We start from the raw sequence: 25200 nt of genomic DNA, 5'->3' as shown, positions 1-25200 counted from the left end.
GACTCCTTGAAACCGAAACTGGCCGCGAAAAGAGCGTCTGTGTCGTAGATGTCGTCGCCCCCCAGCCTTTCGTCACGTCTCCGAAGTCACCGCCGGTCCGGCCCCGCGAGCAGCTTGCGTTATCTCCGAGCTGTGTGCGGCGTTCGCAGTCGACGCTACATAAAGCCCCTATGTATAAAAAGTAGCGTCATCCACTTCCCTCCTGCTCCGTTCCATATCGCGCTCGGCGCGACCAGCGCGATCGAGGCGCGATATCGACAGTGGCGCCGCCTGCGTCGGGCCTGCCGTGGCAGACGACAGCTAACGCGCTACCAGAGGAAATCCGCGCAAAACTTCGATCGCGCCCTGCGGAGAAGTTTTTGAGGGGCGATTTTGCTTCGTCAGTCAGTAACTGGTCTTAATAATGCCGTTTTGGAAGTAGCAACGCGACGATGCGAGACTGCGCAAATATCAAGTGTGCAGCAAGCGTTTGCGCACGCCGGATGGTAAACAAAAAAAGCCTTTTGCCCTCGCCTTGTCGGTTGCGGCAACTTAAGGCGCAGCAGCATGCCATCACAACGAAGTTCTTGTCCCTAACACGTTTGAACCGTTTGTGCGTACAGTACTTTCGTCGCACAGGCCCGAGAATGGCAGTCGGAGCGCGCTGGAAAGATAAAAATATATATACAAAAGCGCAACGCGAGCTTCCACGTGACACGGATTGGTCAATGGGGGAGCGGAGGAGGCTGGTGCGACAGGAGGCGGTGAGGAGGAAACTCCGGGGTGAGCGCGGTGGCGGCAAGATCTAAGAATGGCGCTACTTTTTATATATAGGGGCTTTAATGCCACGTACACACTAGCGGCAAAACGCACGCGGCGCGCCGCCGGCGGCAAGACGCGCGCCGCGAAAGCAGCCGCGAAACGGGTTTTTCTTGCCGCGGCATGGATCGCTCCTGGACCGATTTTTTGCGGTTTGCCGCGTGCCGCGCATGAAGGAGACCAATGAGAGCGGCCCGCTTCCCTGACGTGCACGCGGGAAACTGGTGCCATGCGGACCCGCCCGACCGCTTGTTTCTCGTTTCGCACCATCATCTGCACGCGTCAGCTCCCCGATAGTTCGAGAAGGGGAGAGGAGTCTAGTCTGTCGCGTGATTGCCGCAGCGGCGCGCCTCCGGTTGGTGTGGCCGCCCTGCCACTGCTGCGTTTTGCCGCCGGCGGCGCGCCGCGCACGTTTTGCCGCTAGTGTGTACGTGCCATAACGCTACAGACTGATATGACGCCGTGCCTGCAGTGTCTAAAAGCCCAAGGAGCTAAAGCCCCTATATTTATAAAAGTAGCGCCATCCACTTCCCTCCTCCTCCGTTCCACTATCGCGCTCGGCGCGACCAGCGCGATCGAGGCGCGATATCGACAGTGGCGCCGCCTGCGTCGGGCCTGCCGTGGCAGACGACAGCTAACGCGCTACCAGAGGAAATCCGAGGAAAACTTCGATCGCGCCCTGCGGAGACGTTTTTGAGGCGCGATTTTGCTTCGTTAGTCAGTAACTGGTCTTAATAATGCCGTTTTGGAAGTAGCAACGCGACGATGCGAGACGGCGCAAATATCAAGTGTGCAACAAGCGTTTGCGCACGCCGGATGGTAAACAAAAAAAGCCTTTTGCCCTCGCCTTGTCGGTTGCGGCAACTTAAGGCGCAGCAGCATGCCACCACAACGAAGTTCTTGTCCCTAACACGTTTGATCCGTTTGTGCGTACAGCACTTTCGTCGCACAGGCCCGAGAATGGCAGTCGGAGCGCGCTGGAAAGAAAAAAATATACAAAAGCGCGACGTGAACTTCCACGTGACACGGATTGGCCAATGGGGGAGCGGAGGAGGCTGGGGCGACAGGATGCGGCTAAGAGAGGGCGAGGAGGAAGCGCCAGGGTGAGCGCGGTGGCGGCAAGATCTAAGAATGGCGCTACTTTTATAAATATAGGGGCTTTACAAGGAGCGGGGTTGGCGCTACAGCGCAACATGGCGCCCGACGGAATGACGAAGTAAATTTGGCGGCCCGCCGGCATTAAAGCGCTAGGCCAACGCCGCAGACAGCAAAGAGATAACGCAAGCTGCTCGGAAATCTCTCTGTATCCGCCAATCCGTACACTCCAATGGTAAACATAACGCGACCAAGATTTATATTTTTCTAATTTTAAAAATTTGGTGCAGCCAAAAAAAAAAACACCCTGTATGTCTGAATAGACATGGGTCGGCATGACGTGCATCCATCCATAACTTGAATGACATGTCATGACATGAATGACATGATATAATTGTCGTGGCATGAAAGATCATGATGCCGTCGTTGTCGTGTTTTAGCTCAATATAAATCACACTATATGAATGAAACGCACGCATGACCTGACATGGATTTCATGACACGTCACGTGCGTCATGACATGCATGACATACAAGCGTATGTGATGTCATGACACCAATGACATCACTTGCTTCTCATGGCATAAATGATATGAATAGCTTGATGCTTTCGTGGTCATTTCTTTAACTCTATACATATCTAGATGAGTTACTTGACATGCGTGCATGGCCTTACATGAACTGCATGACATGTCGTGTACGTCATGGCACTACATTAATGACAAGACATGCATGAACATGTCATTCAATGTCATTCTTGTCATTTTTCGCACGCATGTACATATACATGCGTATATATACATATTTACACCCTTATGTAACACTCTTAAAAAAAGTTTGCACATTTTGGGGCTCATCTTGTCCCACAACGATATTTATCGCGGTGTTATCTTTAACGTTTATCTAGGCCAATTACTCACAGGGGACCCTGATCATGAGAAGGAAATTTACAAAGGAATAAAATTGGGTTGGAGTGCATATGGCAGGCATTACCAAATCCTGACTGGGAGCTTACCACTGTCGTTGAAAAGAAAAGTGTGCAATCATTGCATTCTACGGGTGCTAACATATGGGGAAGAAACTTTGAGGTTAACAACGAAGCTCTAGAACAAGTTAAAGACCGCACAAAGAGCGGTGGAATGAAAAATGTTGGGCCTAACGCTATGAGAGACGGGAAGAGAGCGGTGTGGATCAGAGAACAAACGGGGATAGGCGATATTCTAGTTGACAATAAGCGGAAAACGTGGAGCTGGCTAGTCCATGTAATACGTAGGATGGATAACCGGCGGGCCATTAGAGTTACAGAATGGATACCAAGAAAAGGGAAGCGCAATCGAGGACGGCAGAAAACTATAGGAGGAGGGCTGAAGTTAGGAAATTCGCAGGCGCATGTTGGAATCAGCTAGCGCAAGACAGGGGTAATTGCAGATCGCAAGGAGAGGCGTTCGTCCTGCAATGGACATAAATATAGGCTGATGATGATCTTTACAGCTTTGAGCCCGGTACTTCCAAGCCACAAATGGCATGCGCATTATCTGCGTCACATAGCATTCTCGACAGGAAAGTAGCGAGCGCTGAGTTTTCAAGAAAGGAAAAGCAAGCAAGGCAGATGACGCGATTATCGTTGTGGGACAAGATAATCCTCAAAGGGTGCAAGCGTTTTTATAACAGTGAAGGGTGTCAGTTATGGACATATTAACACCGTTATTCACTATTAAGCGTGTAAATTATTTTACAGTGTGTATACAACCACACGAATGGCTGCAGCACGTGCTCTTACGAAGAGTTCTAGCGTAAGAACTTTCTTTGCGAATACGACGCGAGATTCCGAGTTGCGGCTGACCGGGTGGCACTTGCGGGACTACCGACGCCGTCTTCTGCATCACGCGGTAACGCACCAAATGTCCTGGTTCGATCTTCCTGGAGCTCCTGCTGCCGTGCGCGCCTTCTCGTGGGCCCTCTTCGTGCGCGTGCTTCCCGTACCCGATTAGCGATTGGGAGCGCGCATGCGTACTTCATCGTGCGAGAGCGCCTTTTAGAGGCGCAACCCCCCGTAAGGAGGTGAAGGGTAATTGGAAGCGTGGTTGCGGATCGCCAGCAGCCGGTGCTGCTGTGGCACCACTGATCGACCCGGAGAAGAATGGGCGATTAAAGGCTGCACGGTCTCCGCCTCCGCGCATGCGCTCGAACGAGAGGCGTTGAAGTTCGGGGAAAGACTTTCTTCGGACGGGCGTCTTTTTTATCTCGACCCGAAGTGTACAGGAACCTCGTCCCTTTGTTTTTCTGCGGTCACGCGCCGTTATAGGTCATGAATTTGACCGGGCCTTCGAAGGGGAAAAAAGTATGTAGAAGAAAAAAATCTTCGATTGTAGACTTCCTTAGCAATGGCTCGGCGGGTGTGTAAGGCTGTTGTGGGCTGCTGTGTCCGCAGGACTCGAGGCCGGCTGGTCCGGACTTCCAAGACCGTGCGGCCGACCGCATTTTTTTGACCACGCCGGAGTGCAAACGGCGCGCTTTGTCTGGCATTAGGACGGATGAAGTTTCCGCGGGCCGGGATTTCGCACGCTCTAGAGAACGCTAGACGGGGTCGAGAAGGAGGTGTAACATTGGTGTTCTTGTGTGCAGCACCTGTGAGTGAGCTAAGGGGAGAGAAGGAAAAGCGGCAAAACGAAAGGAGCCAAAAGACTGAGCTTAGCAAGTTTTGAGATCTATTGCGCCACCATGACACTCAATTATGAGAGCATAGTTTTGGAATTCATGACGTCGCACTCATGTACTGACAGTGATGTCACGGCGCAAAAAAAAAAAGGGGGGGGGGATTTGGTCTTCATTTTTGTTCTAGTATGAACCCCTTACTGCGAGGGTGACAAAATATTTTTGAAAGAATACTTTTATCAGTGATAACTGCATTGTAATTTTCTCTTTAGTATCCCTTTAAAGGCTCGACGGGGAGCACGATAATCACAAAGAATTGAACGTTGTGTTGTCCCAGATGAGAAGCGTTTCTGGCAGCTCACTGTGCCACCCCGTATGCTCCTGTAGAGCATATCAAGACATCGCATGTCACGACCTCAACGGCAGCAGAACTAAGGGCTCTGCGTCGTGCACTAGAATTCATTGACTCTGAACGACCTACAAAATGGGCTGTGTTTTCAGACTCAAAACCGGCATTACAGTGCGTGCAGTCAGTTCTCCGACGAGGCTGTCATGAACAGTTGACATACGAAACAGTGAAACTTCACCATCACGTCCAACAAAAAGGCCACGAGGTTGTATTTCAATGGGTACCTGGTCATTGTGGAATCAGTGGCAATGATTCCGCAGACATCGCTGCTCGCACATCACACCAAGAAGAGCTCCGCGTTTCAATTCCACTTTCGAGGACAGACGCCGCAAGGCAGCTTCGACACCTGGCACGCAGTCTCTCACTGACCGAGTGGAACTCGCCAAACTTACGATTAACACGACTGCATCGAATAAACTCCTCACTGCAACTCCGACCTCCATTCGGACTTCCTCGACGTGAAGCTTCGCTTCTCTGTCGCCTTTGGTTAGGAGTTGCCTTCACAAAGGCATACTCTACATTAATTGGAGTGACCGACAGTGCAGCATGCGAGGTGTGCGGCACCGACGAAACTATTGACCACCTGCTGTGCCACTGTCCACGATATGCTCAAGAAAGACAAGATCTTGCTTAACGTGCTAAAAAAACTGGACGATCGGACGCTTTCCGTGCAGGTGCTGCTGGAACACCTCCCCCATCGCTCGTCGGCCCATAAAGCGGTGAAGGCACTTTTGTGCTTCTTGAGGACGACGAGCTTGTGTCAACGTATGTGACTATTAGTGCACTAACACACGCGTCAGCGAACTAACCGCTCATTTCTCTTCTTTCCTTCCCTCCTCTCTCTCCCTGTCATCTTTGTGTTCCCTCTTCCCATTCCCCCGGTGTAGGGTAGCCAACCGGACGTTATCCTGGTTAACCTCCCTGCCTTCTGCCTTTCTCTTATTTCCTCCTCCTCATCATCGAAGTTTAGCGATAAGATTAGACACGATAAGTGCCTCATGGTCATTTGGACGTTTCAAGCCAGATGCATCTGGCGCTCGATGTTTTTCTTTTCATAGTCTTCGAGAATTCCCGGGAAGATAGTCGTTCTTTGTTCTTGTTCTTCCGTGCTGTTGTCGCTTCTCGACATAAAATTAAGCAAGTGCTACTACACGTTTGTAAAACGTTAAGGCGAAAGCCTGATTGCACACTTGGCGCAACCTATGTCACGATTAAGACAGATTTATGAAGAGTTGTGGCAACTGTCCATCGGAGCAAAAGACAGAACTCACCGAAATCGCCGCACCTACTGGTAGTGGGCCAGTGTCGTCAGCGCCTTCGCAGAGGGATGGTCAGTGTGGCAACGCTGGTATGATGAGCGGTAGGCTACAGGGCCGCGGTAGGCTATAGACCTGCCGGTCCTAACGTGCGAGTAGCTGGGTGGCGCGGGGCAACCCCCGCGTCTGCACTGGACTATAATAAAGTCGTACTCACTGACTCACTCATCATGGGACGTGTGCAATAAGGCACGCACTAGGCATACCTTTAATAAGCCAGAACCGTGGAGCAGCAGTGGCTTCATGGAAGCGTGCTCGTCTCACACCCAGACCGCAATGTACCAAATTTTCTTTTCAAAGCCACTAATTTACTTTGTTTACAGGAACCTCCCTGAGAAATGTGATGTCAATCCGAGCATTTGTTGACGTGACTTTACTTTTTGCGGCGTCGGCCATTTTTCGTCACGGCGCAGTTTCGCTAAGGTCAGCCAAGGTCATCGCCAACATAGACACCTAAGGCTTTCGCCTTAATAAAATCCCGTAACCTTTTTCACTCTTGTCTTCAGCTCTCCAGGTGTTTCTGTTCATACTCATACCTGTCAGAAGCAGCGCTTATGCATGGTTACGGTCGAATCGTATCGTATTAATTTATCGTATCGCATATACTCATACGCCACTGTTTATGTGAATGGGCATTTTGTTGTCCCGCAAACTAATGTCACCTAGTGTCATATTTGAAAGATAGCGCTCTCACTTCCGATAAGCCTACTTCTGCTGTCGCGTTGTGAGATGCACCGAAAATACCAGCAAAGCGAAGGCTACATTGTTCAGGTTCTCCTTAATTTGTGTGCCTGGAAAAATTTACGCGAGGTTTATTTTGCGGTAACGTACCATATTTAATAAAATTTCACAGCATGTCAGCAGCGGTTGCCATGTCCAGTGGTAGCCGAGCGCGGCCGTCTCGGCTTCTATTACCTCGAAGCGGACTTGGTGAAAGAGGGTTTGGCGCATTAGATGTGATACGCCTTCCTAGCGAATTACCTCGCTTACATGAGATGCGATACGCTTGAAAGTTGATACGATACGCTTCTGTCGCGTTCATGTAAACGCTGCTAGAGGAACACAATCCAACCACCGCGACCACAAACCGCTGACGACCGCCAACCACGAAGGTGGGCGATAGAGGAAAAGAAAGCTGTTAGCTTTAATACTCGTACCCAACTAGTCCATCTTTCTTGCTATATGACGAATTGAAACGCGCCCACGCAGAAAGCATGTAAGCGTTTCGCAGCATGCATCGTGGGCTGCACAAGCCAACCTTTTGTGTGGCTTCTTCTTCTTCTTCTTCTTTCTGGGGTTTTACGAGCCAAAACCAGTTCTTATTATGAGGCACGCCGTAGTGCAGGGCTCCGGATTAATTTTGACCACCTGGGGTTCTTTAATGTGCACTACAACGCAAGCACACGGGCGTTTTTGCAATTCGCCTCCATCGAAATGCGGCCGCCGCGGCCGGGATTCGATCCCGCGATCTCGTGCTCAGCAGCGCAACGCCTTAGTTGACTGAGCTACCGCGGTGGGTAACCTTTTGTGTGTCCTATGCGAGACACCGCGCTTTGTTGTCCGGTTCGCTTCAGCGATGCGACAAATAGACCTTAATAAGCTTAATAAGCGTGAACGGCCGGTATCCTAGTTCTTGCGAAAGGCGCCCCAGTTCTTCTGGCGTCGAATACCTCACCAATTCGCTACGCATTACTATACCAGAACGAGATTTTTTTTTCGTGCGGGCAAGCTCCGGCAGGCACGCCGGTTCTTTACGTGAGTCCTGTGGCCTGTTTTCGAAGTTTTTGCTCCAATTCCAGACGAACGACGACCGTGCCTTTGTGTTGCCAATTCTGGCCGCGCGGAGCGCTGGGGACCACCCTAAACTAGTAGTAAATAACTTCAGGAAACATCGCGGGAATTGTGGAGGCACGACAATAGTGGGCACTAATGAGCCCGAGATTAAGTTTCGCGCTCTTCTGGCATTATTTCGGGGGGCGCTCCCGTTTCTGGCGACAGCCGCAGACGTTCTTTTCTTTTCGCAACAATAGAATTCCCGCGTACATATACACACAGCAGTCGCACGCATGTTGCCGAATGTTCCAAGAAAGCACGGACCTCTAAACCAGCCCGTGCATTTCCTTCCATCTCGGTAGTCGCGGAATTTCCTCACGCCTAAGTGCTCTTGAATGCGATTTCGCGTCTGGAAAGAGGGCGGCGTGTAAAAGCAGGAAGAACAAAAAAAAAAAAGAAAATAATACAATGACCGCGAGCCGGCAGGAATGAATTGAAGATCGCACCCAAAGAGAAAAAACGGCGGCATCCAAATTGGCCACTGGTGGTAGAAGGGACCTGTGTTTACCCGATTCACAGAGCCGCCGCTCTTCAGCGATCCAGCACACTTTTTTGGGTGCTTCCGCCATTATCGTCTGCTACCGCTGTGCGCTCGGTTATTCGTCGTCTGCTCCGGACCGAGCAGTCGTTTCGGCCGATGTGACGGCCGCCGCGTTGATTCGTACGAGGAGCCTGTACATAATCGTTGCCGTTCAGTCAGCCAGGGTGACGCAACAACGATCGCAGGATTCCGGCCCCCGGCGGTGTGAACGGCACACGCATTTGGACGCAGTGGTGTATCATAGTAATTTCGGCTGGCCCTGATGGCGCCGGCGTTGCGTCGTGAGTGGGGCGGGCGACGCATTCCACGGCATTCTTTTTTTCTTTCTTTTTTTTCATGGAGTCTGGCATGTGTTTGTTTACACGTGTGTAACCGCGTCTGTGTCTATGTATGCGTCCGTGAGCACGCCTTTACTTGTATTTGTGTGCTATAGTTTGTGTTTGCGCGTTTTCGTCTGCACGGTGTGTACGTTTTCGTCTGCACTGCGTGTGCGTCTGTCTGTCGTCTGCTAGAGAGCCGGCGTTTCTTTGTACACAGGGGTGAGTGAGTGCATGGCTCGATGCACTCGTTGAGAGAAGCCACAGGGCGCCGAGAGCTCTTTCTTCTCGGCAGGTCCAGCGCGTGACCCGTTTCGGAAACTGACCGCTATCGGCCACCGGCGGCCGGAAACAGGCGGCCTTGAGTGACCGCGATCGACCTCCGTCGCGGGTAACAAACAGGCTATCCCGAAATCACGCGCTAATCCGCGGACTACCGCACCATTGTTCGAAAACTGCTATAGCACAGCTGATTACGCGCGTTAACAACCTGCCTGCTTTGAGGGAGAGGGGAATAACCCCACGTTTGGAATATTGCGGAGCTACTCGAGCGGAACGCTCTGTTTGCGATGGTATTTTCGGTTATGAAGTTGCGGCGCAAGGCATTGTAACTTACCTTGTCTTAAATAGGCCGCATGTCTATGACGACAGCTAGTCGACTGTGGCTTGGGAAGTATTTATTTTATTGTCTAGACGTTGGAGAATGCTTATTGCTTATTGTGTGGAGCGCTATTTGGTTGTATCGAAGCGTCTGGCTTTTGCATAAAATGGCTGTCAGTCTATACCAAACACGAATGTAAGAATGAAAAGCTCCTGGGGCTGCAGCCTTAGCTTAAAGGGAAAATGAGACATCCACCCAAATGTAGCAATTGCTACAAAGAAAACCCGTACGGGTTCCTCGAAAGAAAGCCTCGCAGTTGAAGAAAAATTCGTCCTGGTCCGGGACTCGAACCCGGGACCACCGCCTTTCCGGGGCAGCCGCTCTACCATCTGAGCTAACCAGGCGGCTAGCAGATGGCAGGACGAAGTCGAGTTTGTCGACAACTCGAATCAAAGGCAAGTGTTTGACGTAATAGTTCAGCGGAAACCCGCTAGGTGGAGAGAAGTAATTAAAGGGAAAATGAGACATCCGCCCAAACGTAGCAGCCTTAGCCTTAGCTTGCGTTTGAATATGTAAACTGATCTTTTAAATTACAGGTCACACGGCTCGGCTGCGATTAAATTCCATCGTTCTTTTTACCAGCTTCCCTGTGTTCACTAAAGTACTGAATAGTGTGAGCGTTGGTGGGTGCGCTATGACAGCGTATTACGCTTATAAACGAATCATGACCTCCTGTAGCACAGTCTTCTTTACGCGAATTCCGCGCGACATAGTCGATCTAGAAGTCCTGGTGAGACAGGCAGACAGTTCGACCATATACAACTTACACGATTTCAACACTGTCTGCAGTTACACGAAAGCTGCCACGTACCGTGTCAGCTTTCAAGAGTGTCATTCGCATCTCATATCGCATCTCATATCGCATCTCAAGTAAAGGAGGTTGTGTCTCAGCCTGCACATCCTCGTAAGACATTTGTCGCTCTTTCTGTGCGCAGAAACGTATTTAGAGCATGGAAGATGGTGTTGTAGACGCTTTCGCACATGCATGGACGCTCGCGCAAATGTGCTGTATGTGCAGTTGTGCGAAATTGACGTACGCTTACGATGACGTGTGCTTACGATGCGAGAATGTCGTAATCGTCATTAGCGTATTTCAATTACAACTGATAGCTCCGATCAACCGGACTGTCAATTGGAAGATGTGCGTGCTGCAATTTACTTGACTATGCCGGGCTACATTGGATACCCTGAAAAGTGCCACCTTCATATACTTGCACCAATGTTTATCTGTTACCGTAATATCTTACCACACTTTTTTTATTTCCTTGCTTGGTTGAGAATACATGATTTTCATAATACTGAGCTGAAGGTTGACATCAGCTGTCACATAGATCGGCCTCCGGAACGACAAGGTATACCTTCGATACACGTCGACATTATAAAAAAAAAGAGAGAAAAAAACAACAACAACAACATAATGCGTAGAAGTTGACAGACAACATGTTTGTAACTAATTGAACATGATTGAACCTTTGCACAATGCCTAAGTAACGAAAAAAAGAAAAAGAGAAATGAAAAAAAAAAAGATCTTAACAATAAAAATAAAATCTTGTTACACTCTTTACATTTCCTCCTTTCCAGATTTTCAGCTTTGAGCGCACTAGTTCACGCGTATATCTCTCAGCGTTCCTCGTAAATAATTTTAACTAGGTGTACGCGAATATTCTAAATTTGGAATATGAATGCGAACAGCCCTTGCTATTCGAGTGCTATTCGGTTCGCGAACTCACTATTCGAATTTTGTCGAATGTTCGCTTTTGTTTGGATTATGAGGGATAACAACTCTTATTGGAGTCCCGGGGAAGGGATATACTGTTGAGAGTGCGGATTGCTCATAACGGTTCTGCTAGTCGCAGAGCCACGGCTGCACAGAGGCATCAGGGGCCGGATTTGTTCATGCCAATTATTCCCGCAATTTCAGTGCGTCCAGTGCAAAGCATAACCTTGGATGGGAGCCACTGCAGAAGCGAAGAAAATCCCTTAGACTAAAATTTCTGCACAGCATATTCCATACTAAGACGGGTATCAATCGGGAGCATTATATGTGCAATCCCGACTACGTCTCACCGCGTCTTGATCATGCCTATAAAATCAAAGAGATAAGATGCAAGACGACCTTCTTTAGGATGCCCCCCCCCCCCCCCCCTCCAAACAATTCGCGAATGGCATAAACTGCTACGTGATATTGTCATAATTACCTCCTTGATGTATTTTCATCGTCTTTACGGAAGGCGCACTGTAATTAAGCCATTGCTACCTCGATAGTTGTAAAAGGTGTTGCTTCTTTTTTTATTTTGGTTGTGTGGTTGTGTCCTTGTACCTAAACTGTTGTTTCTTCAGGGTTGTATATTCAGCAACTAGCTTACTTGCTTTCTTTTTCGCTTTGCCTGCTTTTATGGATTGTGTTAGCGTTTTACTGCCCCCCCCCCCCCCCCCCCCCTTCCCACTGTAATGCCGCAAGGCGCTGTGGGTATTGTGATAAATATATAAAAGAAAACTGACAAAACCTTTCGCTCGTCAGTGCTTTTTGCCAGTGGCCCACCGTCTTTGCGAATGCTATGTCCAACATCAGGGTTGGCGGAAATATCCTCTCACGCACAATTCTCGCTTAATAACGTTTTGTGAATACGGATTCAGTTGTTCCTGGGTAAACATAAGGGGAAGGTAACTTCGGCTCGATAATATCCGGAGTCATTCAATAAGAATGCCCCTCTTTTCAGCATATTATATATACCACGGTATTATTTCATTGAAGTATTTTATTACTTGGCCAGCATCGTTATTTTTGCATCCGCTTGAAACACCGTATAGTGCTGTGTGGCATATCACACATTTCTCCTTCAACAATTTACATATGGTGACGTGCTTGTTTCTTGTCTCATTGCAGCCGTTGCCAGGGTGCACGAGATAACTGAAAAATCGAAATTATCGAAATAATGTGGGTTTACGTGCGAAAACCACGATCTCATTATGAGGCACACCGTAGTGGGGAACTCCGGAATAATCTGGACCACCTGGGGTTCTTGAACTCTAAGTACACGGGTGTTTTCGCATTTCGCCCCCGTCGAAATGCGGCCGCCGTGGCCGGGATTCGATCCCGCGACCTCGTACTTAGCAGCCGAACGCTATAGCCACTAACCAACCACGGCGGGTGAAATAACTGAAAGCTCCTCAGCTTAGCTGGCGTACAGTTGCGAACATCATTACATGCATGCATCAAATAATGTAAATAGGCATCTTTTTTTTTATTAACAAACGTGCTCCACGCCGACTTTATATCTCGCTTTGTTCGGAAATGAGGAAATGTTCAATGTTTGCCTCGACATTCGGGAGTCGATTCGAAATAGGAAATTTCAGTGTATTTTGGTGCATCGTCCTGTCTTCAGTTACCGCTGTTCTTTGCAAAGCGACATAAAGTAGCTGCATGCTTCCTCGTCTTTTAACACAACCTAGTGCTGTATCGACCGCGTTATCCTTTTCAGGGCATTCTTATTCTGTTACTGGCAAAGACCACCGGTTATCATATCTAGGCATAGCGCGCAACTCCATGTTTTCCTCGTTATTCTACCGTTATGCACCCCGAATAGAGGGCGCAGCTATATAACTGTAAAAAAAAAAAAGAGGACTTGGCATAGTGTCATATGCAGTGTTGGTTGTAACAGCAGCGGTCATTTACACAAGCTTCAACTTGTCGTCACTTGCGGTCAAGCAATCCAAAGAGGCCGTTTGATAGGTCTGGCCGCTTGGCAACTAGCTGACGTGGAGCGATCATGAGGCGGGCAAGACGCTGAGGCATAAAGTTTAGAAGTTTGAAGTTTATTCAAAATATATACATTTGTTGTATACATTCGTTTTGCATTGTGATTGAACAATCAGAGGTCCCAAAGTAAGAACTGTCAGGGAGACCTCCTAACAAAAATTAAACAGAGGATTAGTTCATTGGTCAGCAAACAGTGGCGAAATTGCAGGAAAATATAGAAAAAAGTGTGCGAGAGAAAAAAAAAGAGAGTAGAAAAAAAAAGTAGGGCAATATAAGTAATAATGACAATTTGCTTCAAACAAAGAAATCAAAAGAAAACAATAAAGTCACAAATCGTTTAACAATTCAATTTTAAGACGTTTACAAAATGAGTGCATTGTGCGTGATTTCAAGTCAAAAGGTAGCTTGTTCCACAGAGTTACACATGAAAATCTTGTCGTCATTCGACCATAGTTTGTACGTATTTTGGGTAAAAGTAGATTACGGTTAGTTGAAAACCTTGTGTTGTTAGTATTTACAAGAGTGACATCAGAAAAGCTAGAAATGTATAATTCATGATTTAAAACACGAAACATGATTATGAGAATTTTGTGGCTAACAAGTTTACGCAGAGGCAAAATATTCAGACTGCGAAAAATGGGGGCTGATGGTGATAAAAATGGGTTGAAAGTGATAAGTCTTAAAGCTTGCTTTTGTAAGCGTTCAAGATGACCTATATGCGACCAATACGTATTTCCCCATGATGATAGGCAGTACGACAGATGGCTATGAATAAATGCGTAATATAAGGAAAGAAGGATTTCGGTTGAAAAGTAAGGCAGTGTTTTGATAATCACATGAATACCGAAAGACACTTTTTGAGTTAAGGACTGAGCATGCTCACTGAATTTCAAATGTTTATCTAATATTACACCAAGAAATTTTGTGGAGGCAGATGTATGAATGAAGTGTCCATCAAGTGTCACCGCTAATGAAGAGATGTTCGGCAATAACTGTGGGGAATGAAACACCATAAAATTAGTTTTCGATGGATTGATACGTAATGCGTTCGATTCACACCATGAAAGAACGTTATCTAAGTCGATGTTTAGTGAATGTTGTAGTATGAGTGGGTCCTTATGTGCGGTAAAAATTGTAGTGTCATCAGCATAGAGAAGAGCATTAGTGTGTTTCAAACGAAGTGGTAAATCATTTATAAATAACAAAAACAAGAGGGGTCCCAGGATCGATCCCTGGGGAACGCCAACGTTAGTGATTATTGGAGATGAGAATGAATCATTTATTTGAACAACTTGCGTCCGGTTAGTAAGATAGCTTTTAATCAGCTGTAAACCAGCTGTAAATCAGCTGTAAACCAGCTGAAGAACGGACGTTGAGAAAAATTATGGCAATCTTCAAAAAAAAAAAAAACATAGACAAGCGGTTTATAATAATTAAGGCGTCGTATAATTGTGGTCTTAGTATATGCAGAAGTAAATGGGCGGGCAGGACGGGTCAGGCTTCCATGCTGTAGGGCCTCGTGCCTCCAAGTCGCCTGCCGAACCTGAGCGTAGTCATCGAAAAGTTACTGCAGCGGTGCCTATTACGCTGCGGTCGCACCACGAGATATATAGAGAACGTGGCTTGCAGTAGCGTCTTAACACTCTCTTGCACTGACACCGCTTTGCAGTGACGTCGGTATCGTCACCATTCGATGACACCCGACCTGCTGCGTCCGCTGGGCTCTACACCCACACCTACACCCGAGCCGCAAGCGCGAAGATAAATCCGTGCATAACTTGTACCGATGAATTCCCTTAGTACAGTCGAACTCGGATATATCGAATCTGAAGGGGATCACAAAAAACGTTCGATATACAAGTAATTCGATATATCAAATAAAAACTCGATACAAAAGTTTTCAAGGGAGTTTTACTGCTGTTCGTTATACACAGCAATTTGTTATATGTGGGTTCGTTATATCCGGTTTTGAGTGTATAGCTGATTGTTCGCAGCGCCAGATTTTAGCTCTTAGTATCCCTTAGCAGGTAACTTCGTGGCACTCGCCTTCACACCGCTTCAAAGGGGATGCTCATATCATCAGTCCATTTGTCGAAGGCGAAGGGAACTGCGGCTGCGATCCTTCGCTACTATAGGAATGAGGGGCAGGTGCTTGGATTCGTCCAACAGTCGCGCTTGTGGTTTCAGCCGTTCTTGTGACTGATTTTCACCCTCTAGCGTTCTAAATTTTCCGACAACAATACTTTTTTTTTCTAATCGCACGACAGCATCACGTATCTGCACGCGCATAATCATGGCGAATTGTTGCATTTATAAGGCCGTATATTGTTGCAAAATGATCAACTTGCTATGCCACTAAGCCAGTCGAAGCCGTAAGAATGAACTTTAGGCAAAGGCACATACAGTCGAACCCGGATATATCGAATCTGAAGGGGATCACAAGAAAGTTCGATATTTAGGTATTTCGATATATAAAACGAAATTTTATATATACAATTTTCAAGGAGGTTTTGCTGCTGTTCGGTATACACAATAATTCGCTATATGCGGGTTCGATAAATCCGGGTTCGACTGCACTACCTTTCATAGCTGGCAAAACTTGCAGCTCTCGCACATACTATAGCTCCAACAGTTCCCTCTCGTAATTTTTTTTTGTTTTTTTTGTAAGAAACTACGGTGGAGCCCTTTCTGCTTTCCGCAGTCGAACTTAAAATGTCCAGCTGAGGCGTCGACCTTAATTGTCGCACTGAATTGTCGAGCAGAGGAATTTTCGAAAGTACACGACCGGGCGGGGTTTGGTCGCGCGGCATCCAGGTTGACGGTGCATTAGACGGTGCATTGAGCACGAGCTCATCACGACCACAGATCGTGAAAGCGGCCCATTGTCCCGACAGGAGTCGCTTGTCGCGCGTCGGCCAGCGTCTATCTCTCTTCGCGGCTGGGAGAGAAAAGTGTTACGACCGTGCTGACCCCTCGCGGCCTCGCCGGACTTCCCTTTTGGCTAATAACGGGGTGTGTATAATGGCGTGCTCAAGCGCGCACTTTTCTCTTTCTTCTATTTTTTTCTGCTGCTCGCGGGTCGCACGAGTTCACGTAATTTGGGACGACTCTCTTGCGGGCGGGGGGGGGGGGGGGTAGCCACGTCCGAAAACGAAGCGGCGTGGTGTGTGTGCGTACACGAAAAGAGAGTCGAGAGAGTGTTATTCCCGGTTCAGTTTGCGGCCTCTGGCATTTTGGCCTGCCCCCTTCGTCGCTTCCTGCGGAACTGCCGGCCCGCCGCTCGCTATTGCGGCCCGACTTCGCGGAAACGAGGGCTAACGAGCTGCGGCGCTTTCTTCGAGAGGCGCAGTTAACGGGAGACGGACGGACGTAGAATGAATCCCGCTCGACGCCGGCGGAAACTAGACAAACAAGTGTCGTATTGTAGCGTGCGGATGATTACGGTGGTAGCGGAAGGTCTAGCGCGCGGCGCGCTGCGAACACTTGTCTCTGGCGTTACGTACAGAAGCGTGAGCGGGGAGCTGTCATCGCGAAGTTTGTTTGTTTTGACTTCCGGGACGTGTTGAGTTTTGAGAAAGATGAATGGTCGGGGTGAATGGAGGAGTGATATACAATTGAAGCAGTTGGCCTCGCCGGCCTGGTTTCGAGCGGGATGGATAGGGCGGATGTGGTTGGGTAAGAGCTAGGTTTAGTTAAACCAGTTTAGGTCGGTTGTGTGTCCGGACAATCTGGCTTCGCGCACGAGAGAGAGGGACAAAAGGGAAGGAAAGACAGGCAGCTTAGCCAGTGTAAGTACCGGTTGGCTACCCTTTGCTGGGGAAAGGAGTAAAGGGAATAAAAGGTGATAGAAGAAACAAGCTTAGAAAAAAAAATAAAGTGAGAGAAATTTACACAATAGCGCGATGCTACGCGCTACAACTTTCAAAGTCGGTCGCGCAATTCACAAGTCTTTAAGAACTTGAGAAGAGCCCTTACCTTGAGTGCCAAAACGCGTCTGGACCAGTGGCCTAGAACATTTTCTTCGTTGAAGGGGCGATCATCCAGTTTTCCGAGCGCGGCACTTTTCGTGCCACGTTGGACAACGCTATAGCTTTATGTGTTGAAAGCCATTTCTGTTACTCCTTTTACACGTGGCGTTTATGAAATCATATATAGTATGAAACCAGCGCAGGAACAGCACCCACATAGACCAGAATTTCCAGCGCCTGTAGGCGACCGTCATGTTTTTATTATTATTAATATGATGATGATGATGATGATGATGATGATGATGTACTGCGGGAATGGCGCGGGCGGCAGCAGACCATGCACAGCACGTTTGCAGTTTGTCATTCGCCCGCGATAGCTGGTTCCGAAGGCGCACCGGCCGTCTTGTCGTCTCTGAATGCCGGTAAGTGTGTCTTCGTTCATGCGAATCACATTTCAGGTCACAGAAATACTTTACCACGCAGATAATTTAGCGACAGCACCCTGCGGCAGCGTGAGTCTCAATTAAGGAAGCTACAGCGTCGTCCGCATCACTACGATATACATTGTTTTTTTTTTCAAAGACGAGTGTCAAATTTGTGCCGCGCGCTATCGCACACATTGTCCTGCATTTTTTACCCAACTTTTGTCCCTTCTCCATGGCCGCAATTCACGTGACAGCCACCGCTGCTAGATAGTTACGGTGCGGCTAGCAGTAATTTGCATTTCTGTTATGGAATAAGTAACGAATTGCTACCGTTCCTTTATTGACAGTGCATGGCAGCCAGCATCCTCTAGGCGGAGTAAGATGAAAAAGGGAGATGATCATCCGATACAAGTTAACAGGGTACAAAGGAAACCCACACGAGTTCCTCAGAATGAAAAAAAGCCTCACTGTTGAAGAAAAATCATTCCTCGTCCGCGGGGATCGAACCCGGCACCACCTCTTTTACCCCTCTGTCGCTTTACCGAACGACGTAACAGGTAGACTGTGGCAGACAGCAGTGCGATAGCGAATACGACAATTTGATTTACAGAAGCAGAGAGAGTTCTTGGGAGCCTGCAGCCTCACAGCCTCATCAGCCAGAACGCCATTAGAGCTCTTCAGTAACTGAAGTGAACAATCTTGACTGCCCAACTGCAGACATGCTGCACCTAGCCTAGTGCACGTGAACGTACGATCAAGACTCGGTGTCTTCTCTCTCTAATTCTTTCACTACCCCATATCCGTCCCCACGTGTAGGGTAGCAAACTGGACAAAGTCGGGTTAACCTCCCCACCTTTCCTACTTCCCTTCTCTCCCTCTCACTCGGAGCGCGGGACCAGATGGCTGACAGCAGCTCAGCCGATCGTCCTCACTCAACGGCGCCTCGCATTGACGAAGAGAGCGTGCAAGTCCACTTAGAAGTGGAGCGACACAATTAAGGCGCGCGCGCCTTTCTCAGTCCAGTCCGCCTTGATCTGCGCCTTTTTGTTTCCGCTGTTGATCCATCGCGTGGAAACGTTCTGTCACCGTTTGCACAAGTGCCCGCCTCGCGACCCTTCGGAACACAGGCACGACTACGCACTCTCCTCTCCTCGAGGGACACGCGGCTGAAGCGAGGGTCAGCCGTTCCTGTTTTCTTTCTCTCCATCCGTCATGGTCGTGACTCGAGATATACAGCACGAAGGCGCCCGGCTGGCCTGTGGTAATGAGACCGAGCGATTACGTCGCTCACGCAGGAGGGGATTACCCTCCGGTCCTTCCTCCTAAGCCCTTTGTTTTCTCGCCGTGGATGTGTTCACTATACCACCGTACTCATGCGCAGCTTCCCGCGCTGTCCGCTTTGCTTGACATCGGGGCCGTCAGGGGCCGAATTCGCAAAGCTTTTTCGTTCACAAGTGATCCTTGCCAGCCGTAGACCGGACGGCTTCGCGCTAATAGTATGTTCAGCACCAGGATTGGATAAACGTTTGCTCTTATGAGTGATTGTGTAGGGTAAGAACTTCTAAATGCAGGCCAGTGAATATTTACGTCGGACACTTCAACCTGTTTCTCAACACACGCACACGCACGCACACGCACGCACACACACACTATATATATATATATATATATATATATATTGCAGATTCCCATTGTTCATTTAGCTGAACCTTCTCCCTCTTTTAAGAACGCGCTACTCTTGCGTGATGACACCGCGAACCACCAAGAAGACGCCTGACGGCATTCCTGGAGTTGACATGGCCTATGGAAGCTCGCATCACGAGGTCGGGATGCGAGCTGAGTCGCCACGCATGGGCACCGTTAGCGCGTATAATTTTTTTAGAAGTTAACATTTTTTGGCAAATAAGGATTGCAGCATAAGCAGACTGTTTTGAGTTTCTCGTTCATCCTCCGTTTAGTCTATGATTAGACACTTTTCAATTAGCTTGGCCGCGGGACAGTGGCATTGTTCGCCGAGAAGTCAGCCCGTTAGACCAGTCGTAAAGGCTCAGTGGTTATGACGTTGTGGTGATGGGAACGAGGTAGGCGGTTTGATTCCCCACCACAACGGCCGCATTCCGACGGGGCTCAAGATGTACAAATGCTCGTGTACCGTACTTTGGGTGCGTGCTTTACACAAAACGTTATCACGTTTTTGCCATAAGGGCGAATCAATGAATGCGATAGCAGCGTGTTAGAATATTACATGAAGTGTAAGACTCGTAGGTGTAGTGGCAGTAGGCATTGAAGTAAATGTCAGCTGACTAACTAAAAACGAGCGGTTGTGCTAGGGGTCCTCTGAATCCTCCCATCGGACAATTTGATTTATGTTTGTTAATACGTCTTCCTTAGCGACTTTACCATCGGGTATGTTCCAAACCTCTTTCCTGGGCCGGTCCCGGAGGTCGTGCAGAGCCGCGCCAATAAAATTACATCATTTTCAGATTTGAGCTCTGTTATTGTTTCGCACTAATATTTAAGTCTGAGAAGATTTAAGATAAACGGCATGCGCTGTCGGTGTTTTCTTTCATGACATTCGTTTGTAGGCTGACATTTTCCAAATTCAGAGGAATAATATTGTCAAGAATGTAAGACACCTGCTATGAGCAACTTTAGTGATAAAATGGTGTGGCAATGTAACCCGCATATACCGCATGTCGGATGGCATGGCATGGCATATAGTATACATATAGCTAAATATATATGGAACCTCACGGCAACGCCGACGGCAAAATTCGCTTGGAGTGTTCATATAAGTGGAACATAAATGAAAGGCTCGTGCTCCAGGAAACGTTCTTACGCTAACGCTGTTCGTAAAAGAGGATGCGAGCCAATCGTCTCGTCGATCATATTTTTACCGAAGGCGGTCAGCCAATGGCAAGACGCACTCATAAACAGAAAATCTTTCTTAACTCAGCGGCAGCCTTTACGATGCTCCCCAGCCTTCCGTTCGTTTTGTTATTCTCCCAAGCTACATTTTATTTATTTATTAATTTGTACTGAGGACAATAAATAGTAACTGCTTGTCGTCGCGACGTTGCGCATATGATAGCAATTTCGCCTCGTTGCAAACGTATGGAAGGAGAGAGATATATTTATTATGAGAGAAAAGCTGAGAGCTAGGTCAGCCTGAATAAATGTTCTGACCTGCTACTCGGCGTTGGGGGAAGGGTAATTAGTGTAGAAGAAAAGAATAGAGAAGGCTTTGATTATGAGGATGAAGATGGTGGTGATAAACTTGCATGGCCCAATACTATTCAAAGTCTCTTGTCCAGTCAGATCTCACGTTGTCAATTTGTTGAGAGCCTTCACACTATCAGGCTGAGGACGAGGATCGGGCGAAGGTCCCAATAGAACCTTTTCAGTCAGTGGTGCAACGAAAAACTTGGACTCTGTACATCATTTTCTCTGTACGTCAAATCGCGGGCAGGTGCATAAGATGCGTTCTGTCGTCTCAGGAATACCGCATTCCTTCGGACTCTCCGCCCGGCCAATGAGATGCAGGTAGCGCCGGGTGAAGGCCACGCCTAATCGTAATCTGTGCAGCAAGCTTGTACTGCACCTTTTCATGGTGGCTGCACCGTATCCGTATTTTCATCTCTGGGTCGAGTTCGTGAAGGCGGCGATGACGATGACCTGGTGAAACCCAATATACTGCGGTATTATCGCGCAGAAGTCTATACACTAGTCTGGTCGTGAAAATGGGATGGACACTGGTGTGTCATTAATTCGGACCAACTTGGCCTCCACGTCGGCGAGCTCATTTTCATGTAAGCCGCAGTGTCCCGGAATCCACTGAAACCTTATGCAATGGCCAGCTCTTAGGGCGACATCGCGTGATTCGATCACACCTTGAGCAAGGACATAGTAAAGTCCTCGTTTAAGTGCAGAATCGATGACTTGAAGTGCTGGCTTGGAATCGCAAGATATAGTACAAGTCTGATGCGGCACCAGCGATATAAAACGATCCCGAACGGCAACTATCTCTGCGGTCGTTGATGTAGTTTGGTGGTCGAGATGGAAGCGCTTATTGACTTTCATATTCAGTATTACGAATGCCGTGGTTGAAGTGGTTCTTGACACCGACCCGTCAGTAAATATATGTACGGAAGCGGCATATACTTCGGATATATGTGATAAAGTAACGTGTTTAAGTCCACATGAGGGTATACGTAATTTTTTCCTGACCTCAGGAATGGATAGGTTCACCACAGGTTTTAACAAATTCCATACTGGTACGGCCGCTGCTTTTGCCGTAGTAAAACCTGAGGGAAGGACACTCTCATGACGCGAAAGTGATTCCGAGAAAGTGCTGTCTGGACGTAGAATGTGAATCGTCGATAGAGAGTGATGGTCGTGGCGGGTCGATGGTCGAAGATATACCCTTAAAGTTCGGATGAGAGATACGCGTCTATCGGAGGTTCACGTGCTTCCGCAATCACGCACTTTGTTGAAGTGAAGAGTGGCAGTCCAAGACATGTTCTCAGTGCTTGAGCTTGTAAGCTTTCCAGTGTACGTAGGCAGGAGGGGCGAATGTTTGTAATAATCGGTAAACTGTATCGTAGGTAGCCTACGAAAATCGATTGATACAGCTGGAGCAGCGATCTCTCTGATGGGTCCCACTTCATGCCTGCTATATATTTAAGCATGTGTATGAAGCCACTTAATTTGTACTTGAGCATTGACACTTGCTTAGACCAGGACAAGTTTCGGTCAATCATCACTCTTAGGAATCTGTGGTGCGTTACGCGCGGTACGGCTGTACTATTAATCGTAATCTGGTAGCGGTGCATCGCCTTGCGTGTAAATGCAAGGGCCGCACACTACTCAGGCGCCAATTGGAGACCTCGCTGCTGCAAGTACTTCAATGTGACAGACACTGCACGTTGCAGTCTTGCGCCAAGTTGTGGCCGCGAAACACCAGAAGCCGATATGCAGATATTGTCAGCGTGTAGGCTCATGCTGGTAGTCTCTGGCACTATATCGGCGAGTCCAATCAGGGTTATATTGAACAGCGTTGGGATGAGTACACCTCCTTGAGGAACGCCACTGATGATTTGATGACGACTGGTCTCCCCATCTGTAGTCGTCAGAAATATGGTCCGGCCTGTAAGGTATAGTTCGTTAACCAGTGAAACAACCTACCTACAATACCTAGCTCTATGGAGGGAGTTATACAGGGTTGTCATCTCGCCAGTAGGCGTAAAAACACAGCAGTACTTTCTTTCCAAAGCTAGGTGCTCTTCCGCGGCCGTAGCCATCTACCTCTAAGCGCTTCCTCGTTTTACCGGTCAGAGTGGTGGCTCAGTGTGCCCTGTTGTCGAGCAGGAGGTCGCGGGTACGATTCCGGGGCCGCGGTATACCGCAGTTTGATGGGAAGAAATTCAGTACGCGCTCGCCTGTGCATACTATACCTGAGTGCATGTTAAAAAGACTTTGAAGGCTAACCCGGCATCCACCACTACACGGCGTCTGAAGTAGCCCGAGAGGGTTCGTATACGTCGTGACGATTGTTATCGTTTTCCGTGTTTCCCTTCTGTTTCTTTGTTCTGTTTTTCACCATCGGCTTGTATGACGACGGCGTGGCGCTGTTGTCACCGGGATCAGCCATCTAGCGCCCGGGTCGTCAGAGTATGGCGCCCAGTGACAAATCCTCGTGGTAACGGTACCGTGCAAGCCAGTAAACGTATTGCGATGGTCGATTGCGGCAGTCTCGGAAGCAGGGCACGCGGTTCAGCAATACGTCCAGTTGAAGTCTTTGCATCTATATTCCTTCCATTTGCTAATGCGATTGTCATTCTTTCGGAACTTGACCCAGTTTGCGGCCCTTCCGCCCGTCTGCGCCTCTAACCTCTTTCACGTCAACTTGCAACTTGGGTCATTAGGCATGTGCCACATTTAAATGAACACAATGATAATTTCTGTCATCAGCAAGCCACCTCGTCATCCCCAACATCACTATTGACGAAGCGTGAAGAAAAAGAGACCTGTAAACGGCTCTAATATATGACTGAGGCGTTTCTTAGTGGCACTCGCATCTCGGCGTAAATACTAAGTAATTGAAATTATTCCACACACTTCAGTAACTCAACTTGTAAGTAAACTAATGTTGTGATATCATATTTATAATGAAACCCATGGATTTTGTACTGTACTATTTCTTTTCATTTTTTTTCTGATTTATTTTGAATTTCGTCCCCGGTCGTCTCAGGAGGTGAACCGGAAGTGCTGCGCAAGAAACAAGAGTGTCACTTGATGCTCGTGCCACTAAAAAGTTCCCCGCGTTCTGCAAGTCGACCACGCTAACCACTGACCTATCGCGCAACAATAGTGCTGGGCAGTAAGTGCAAGGCATTACGTTCCACACGGACTCTGAGAGCAGTGACGGCTGTGCATGTATTTCGGAGGCCACAACGAAGATTGCTGTAGCGGACGAGCATTACATTATGTGTAATCACGTAGGAATTCTTCCCGAGGTCACGGTGGTGCGCATGAGTGAAATTCTCCGTTGTCATCCTCGTGAAAGCAGCAAACCAGCTAACCAGCTAACCAGCTAACCAAACAATGGAGCTAACCAAACAAAGTGGGGGACGCAAGCAGAGAAGGTTCTGCGCCCGCGACAGGTCTTGAAAGTTCAAATTCTCGAAACCCCTTACCGGGAAAGAGGTAATGGGTTCATTGTGCCTGGTTGTTTTCTTAGGAGAGGAGGAAGGTGCCCTTCCATGCGTTTACAATTGTTGCGGATGCGGCGGTAGGCACGGTACCGCAAAATCTCGCGTACAATACGGCATTTTTTTTTCTTCTACGGAATTCGGCGGGTCACATTTTGCACATCGTAGTGTAACCTTGTTATTACGGGTCACATGGGAGCCGGGTCGTGAGAAATAAATTTCTCAACGAGCTAAAAACGGTAGTGTCGTTTGAATCCTCGTCACGTGCCTTTAAGGGTGTTTATTCTTGTGCTTTCGATAAAATTGCTTTGTTGATAGTTCAGCTCTTTGTCCTTCCTGTCTTTCTTTTTGTATTGTGTAATTTCGCGCTGTAGGTTCAAGTAGGGATTACCAATACGCCCAGCGTAGGTTTCTTTGAGCAAAGAGTTGCTTGGAGCATTTACGGCTGCGACTCTAAAGTCATGAGCGCCAGCTCGCCGATATGTCGGTCAATATAAAATATACTGAATCAGTGCATTCTGCCATTATACTAACATACGGGGCTCAAATTTGCATAACAACGAAGCTCGAAAAGAAGCTAAGGACGTCGTAACGAACGACATAACGAAGAATGATAGGCTTTGAACAACAGGGAATTGTCTGAATAGGTTTGAGAGCAAACGGGAGTAGCCGACATGCTAGCTGACATTAAGAGGGAGAAATGGGGCTGGGCA

At 48.1% G+C, this 25200-nt stretch overlaps 1 protein-coding gene and 1 non-coding gene across 2 annotated transcripts in view; one reads left to right on the top strand and one right to left on the bottom strand.

The window, feature by feature from the left end:
* LOC119431100 (ras-related protein Rab-23) overlaps positions 1–25200 on the top strand; it is a 93349-nt gene that overhangs the window by 40087 nt on the left and 28062 nt on the right. The window lies entirely within an intron of this gene.
* On the bottom strand, positions 9894–9968 carry Trnas-gga (transfer RNA serine (anticodon GGA)). Its single transcript has one exon. It is a non-coding gene; the product is annotated as a tRNA-Ser (tRNA).

The sequence above is a fragment of the Dermacentor silvarum genome, chromosome 10 (assembly GCF_013339745.2).
Source record: "Dermacentor silvarum isolate Dsil-2018 chromosome 10, BIME_Dsil_1.4, whole genome shotgun sequence".
NCBI classification, from domain to species: Eukaryota; Metazoa; Arthropoda; class Arachnida; order Ixodida; family Ixodidae; genus Dermacentor; species Dermacentor silvarum.
The sequence above is the reverse complement of the archived record's forward strand: the minus strand, read 5'-3'. Positions and strand labels throughout refer to the sequence as shown.